Genomic DNA, 5,429 nt, shown 5'->3' on the forward strand with positions numbered 1-5,429 from the left:
GTTTACTAGACTGACTGGCGTACTCTACAGAGAGTCAGCATGGACTCAGGTTTTTGAATGGACTTAATCAGTGCCATAATGACTCCATAACTGGAAATATATAATGTAGTTACATTGCTATATTATAAGACTAGAAATAATAATAAATGTATTTTATTCTAGAACCACCAATAATATATCTAATATGTACCATAAAACAACACTGGACATATCTCTGTCCAATACTAATTTATTGTTCCTTTAAATGTCAGCCACCTCCTGGGGAAACCACCCCTTTAACTGTGAACGTTAGGAAAGAGACCATCCTATTAGCCAGACAAATAAATGTGTCAAGCTGAGGGAGCAAAGAATGTCAATATCTTTAAGAGAGAGAGAGACCTGGGCCAACCTTTCCAGAGTCTGCACCCTCCCTGGATTCACTTCCTTTCCCGTCAGTTCCAGCAAGTCAACAATTTGCCCCCAGAATGAGAAAAGAAATCGAAAGGGGGAAACAATTGATTTCCTCACAGATGTTACCCAGAGGAGGAAGTTTTAGTCTGAAGCTCATTGTCCAACTTCCGCATTGTGACGTCCACAATGGAACCCTGCCTGAATCAGCCAATAGGAATCACACCGCTCCACGGTGACGTCCTCGGGTTCCAGTCTGCAAGCCAGGCGCGCGGACACGGGATCCCCGCCCCCACCCATTGTTCCCCCTCCCCCTCCTCGAGCCAAGGTTTCCAGGCAACCGGCTGACGGCTCCGGCCAGAGCGAAAAGCCGCACGGAGAACTCGGGAGAGAGGAAGCTGCGCATGTGTGGGATTTAGCCCGCCCCCTTCCCATCATGCTGAGGGGTTGACCAATGGGAAGAGTTGGAGAACAGGAAAACCCTGGTCCTCAAGCCAATCAGAGTGCGGGCTTTGTGTGAATGAAGATTGAGCTTCACACAGACTAAAACTTCCTCCTGTGTCCAACATCTGTGAGTAAAACACTTTCTTTTCTCCCCCTTTCCATTTCTTTTCTCATTCTGGGGGGAAATTGTTGACTTGCAGGAACTGAAGGGAAAGGAAGTGAATCCAGGGAGGGTGCAGACTCTGGAAAGGTTGGCCCAAGTCTCTCTCTCTGAAAGACATTGACATCCTTTGCTCCCTCAGCTTGACACATTTATTTGGCTGGATGAAAGGATGGTCTCTTTTCTCATGTTCACAATTAAAGGGGTGGTTTCCCCAAGAGTTGGCTGACATTTAAGGGGACAGTAAATTAATATTGGACAAAGATTTGTCTAGTGTTGTAATATGGTATATATTAGATATATTATTTATGGTTCTGTAATAATGTGTTTATTATTATTTCTAGTCTTGTAATATGGTACTGTAACTATGTTATATGTTGCCTGTCATAGAGTCATTATGACACAGAAGGAGTCAATTTAGCAGCTCAAGTAGATGCCAACTCTCTGTGGAGCAATTCAGTCAGTCCCATTCCCCCTCTATATCCCCGTTCCCCTGCAAGTTTATTCCCTTCAATTTCATTCTGAAATCAATAACCCTCTCCACTTCCATCACCTTCATAGGCAGTGAGTTCCAGAGCATCACCACTGGCTGTCGAAATAGATTTTTTCCTCACAGCTCCATTTATCTCTAATTATGTAATAAAGTACTATATATTACACATATTTTAGTGCCGTACTATTGGATACTGCAGAACGAGAATTGAGAGGGAGTGTTTGGGAAGGAGATGTACAGTTTTTGCGGAACGAGTGCACCATAGAAACTAGAATTGTCTGTTCTGAATTTCTATCCTGTACTGGCAGTACGACTTTTGTAATCTACTTTTACAGGATATTAAAAGGGAAGGATGTGTAGACAGAAATCTCAAACCAATCATCACATCAAGATCTGACGCAGCCACTTGATTCATGGGACCTGAGTAACATCGGTCTTTGAATCTGGAAGGAGAAATGTTTGTCTCTTCTGTTTGGTTCAAGAGATTTTAAATATCAGTGTGACTGGAAAAGTACTGAGACACAAACACCTGAGTGAGAGTGTTCCAATGCACTGACTGTGGAAAGGAGCTTTAGCCAGTTACACAGCCTGAAAAAATACCACACCATTCACAGTGAGGAGAGACCGTGCATGTGTTCTGTGTGAGGACGAGGCTTCAACTGATCACTGAACCTGGAGAGACTCAAGGACATCCACACCATGCAGAAACCATGGAAATGTGGGGACTGTGGGAAGGGATTCAAATACCCATCTCACCTGGAAATTCATTGGTGCAGACACAGTGGGGAGAGGCCATTCATCTGCTTTGTATGTGGGAAGGGATTCAGTCGGTTATTGTCCTTGGAGTCACACCAGCGAGTTCACACTGGGGAGAGGCCGTTTACCTGCTCTGAGTGTGGGAAGGGATTCACTGATTCATCCAACCTACTGACACACAAATGAGTTCATACCGGGGAGAGGCCGTTCACTTGCTCTGAGTGTGGGAAGGGATTCACTGATTCATCCAACCTACTGACACACAAGCAAGTTCACACCAGGGAGAGGCCGTTCACCTGCTCTGAGTGTGGCAAGGACTTCACTCAGTTATCCAACCTGCAGGGACACCAGCGAGTTCACACTGGGGAGAGACCATTTACCTGCTCCGAAGGTGGGAAAGGATTCACTCAGTCATCCCAACTGCAGACATACGAGCGAGTTCACACCGGGGAGAGGCCATTCACCTGCTCTGAGTGTGGGAAGGGATTCACTCAGTCATCCCACCTGCAGCGACACCAAGTTCACAAGTGATTACAGGGGTTGGATTCTGCTGTTATTGCTGCTGTTAATCACATCCAAGACTGAACCATGTTCATTCTGACACTTGGTGAAGTGGGAGGGTCAGAGGTTTTCTTTCTGCTGGACTGGCTGATCTCATGATTTTGCTTCCAGTGGCTGATGCTCTCTAAGCCTGGGAGTGCACATTTCCACTGAAATGATCCACAAAAGATGATGAAAATAGATTTGTTTTATCCTGGATAATAAATAGTGATTATTCCTACCATTACAGGTAGATCTGAAATAAATATAGAGGGTGCAGGTAAAACTCAGCGAGTCTGGCAGCATCTTTGGAGAGAGAATCAGAGTTAACTTTTCCAGTCCAATATGACTCTTCCTCAGAACTTCAGAGATGGAGAAATGTGATGGGTCTGATGCTGTTGAGAAATGGGGGAGGGTCAGGTAGAGCAAAAGGGAAAGTCAGGGATTGGATAGAGGGCAGGCGAGATTAAATAACAAAAATGTCATGGAACAAAACGCAAAGGGAGAGGTAATGGTTGCAATAAAGAAACAAAGCATTGGTCCAGAGTAAGTGTTGATGGCAGAATAAAGGACAGCTCTGTCTGAAAGCAAAAACATGAAAACAAGATACAGACTGGCACTTGGCAAAAAAAAGATCAAAACAAAGGACAGAGTTGACCGTCTGAAGTTGTTGAACTCAATGTTGAGTCCAGAAGGCTGTAAAATGCCTCATCGGAGGATGAGGTGCTGTATGTCCAGCTTGTGTTGTGCTTCTCGGGAACATTGCAGCAGGCCAAAGACAGAAATGTGAGCATGAGTGCAAGGTGCTGAATTATAATGGCAGCAACTGGAAGATCAGAGTCATGCTTGTGGACTGAGTGGAGGTGTTCCACAAAGAGGACAGCGAACAGGGTACAGATGAATTAAAGAGAAACCATTTGGGTCCAGAACATTGTGCACATCCTTTTACTCTGGTTTTCTTTGATCCTCAAGTAATTTTCTGTTTTTTTAACCATGTTCTGTTTCATGAATAAACTTTTAAAATATTTGATTTTTCTGAATTTTCCATGATTAGCTTCATGTACTTCAGGGAAAGTGGGTGAGAGGGGTTGGAAGGCTCTTTAACAAAAAGTGAGTCCCTCTAAGGTAATTGGCAAAGGAGCCAGAGGGGAAGATGAGATTTTATTTTTTGACACAGCGAGTTGTTCTGATTGGCCTGAAAGCAGATTCAGTAGTATCTTTACAAAGGGTAAATACTTGAAAGGGAAGAATTTGCAGGGTTCTGGGGAAAGAGCAGAGCAGTTGGATGAATCAGAGAGTCCTTTCAAAGAGATGGCAGGGGCATGATGGGTCGAACCGACTCCTTCTGCAGCCTGGGAATCTGAGCCTCCTGCTTTTGTGCAGGTCAAAAGGGACAGATTTCATTTCAGCCTCTTCCCTGTATCTGTATTTAAAGAGACGGGTTTCTGTTCAGCTCTGAGTGACCAATATAACAATGTCACCACTCCTCTGTATATTTAAACATCGAACAAAGCCTTGCATGGCCAATTATAGTCAACAGCTTTCCTGTAGCTCTCTCTGGACAGCAAGAATGTGTTTGACTGCTTAACAATAGCGACATCCCCTGAAAATAATTCAGACACCACAACAGAAACAACCTGCATTCATATAGCATATTTAAACATCGCAGGGAGCTTCACAGGTGTGATTACCAAACAGAAGATGACACTGAGCCACATAAAGAGATAGTAGCTCAGGTGACCAGGATCTTGGTCAGAGAGGTAGGTTTCAAGGAATGTCCAAAAAAGATCGAGGGGCAGAGAGATTTAGGGAGGGAATTCCAGAGCATGGGGCCCAAGTAGTTGAAGACACAGCCTCCAGTGGTTGTTCAAAGGAAACCGGGGATAATGAAGAGGCCAGATTTAGTGGAGCACAGATATCTTGGAGGGTTGTAGGGATGGAAAAGATTACAGAGATGGGGAGAGTGTGTGAGACCATGTGGTGATTTGAAAAAAAGGAGGCCATGGAAGGATTTGAAAAGAATGGGCCAGAATTTAGCTTAATTCAAAATCCCATTTACTTTTACAGAGGTAAAATTGGGCCAAGGAGGAGAATTTTAAAATGGAGGCACTGCTTGAGTGGGAGCCAATGTCGGTCAGTGAGCACAGGGGGTGATAGGTGAACGGGACCGAGTGTGAGTTGGGAGACGGGCAGCAGAGTTTCTCTATGGAAGAAAACTGGTCCAGTTCTGTATATTTCCCATCACACCGCTTATGTCCAAGATCAAGCTGACATCATCGCATTCCATTGGGATTGCGCAATCCACTGATGTCATCACATTCTATCGTGATGATATCATAAGATGACATCAGCTTGTTTGTGATTCCACAATCAGCTGACACCAGACTATAGACTTCATTGGGAGTGTGGGATTAGCTGATGGCTGCACACTGCTTTATCATTGTGCAGTGAGCAGAAACGATCATTTGTAAACAGAATTTTTAACAACATGTATAGAATTGATCTTCAGATCTGGACAATGATCTGGATCGCGAACATTTACCACTAAAATTAACTAATTTAGTAATGCAAATGTATGTGACTTTTTTGTTGACAGTTTGTTATCATTATTTACAATAAATTGTTCGAGATGAAACAAATCATTCCATC

General features: G+C 43.9%; 1 pseudogene; it reads left to right on the forward strand.

Annotated features, from left to right (window-relative positions):
* The first annotated feature begins 1,344 nt into the window (after positions 1 to 1,344).
* On the forward strand, positions 1,345 to 2,717 carry LOC121273607 (annotated as a pseudogene).
* Positions 2,718 to 5,429: the final 2,712 nt, after the last annotated feature.

This window comes from Carcharodon carcharias (assembly GCF_017639515.1).
Source record: "Carcharodon carcharias isolate sCarCar2 chromosome 27 unlocalized genomic scaffold, sCarCar2.pri SUPER_27_unloc_1, whole genome shotgun sequence".
In the NCBI taxonomy this organism is placed as follows: domain Eukaryota; kingdom Metazoa; phylum Chordata; class Chondrichthyes; order Lamniformes; family Lamnidae; genus Carcharodon; species Carcharodon carcharias.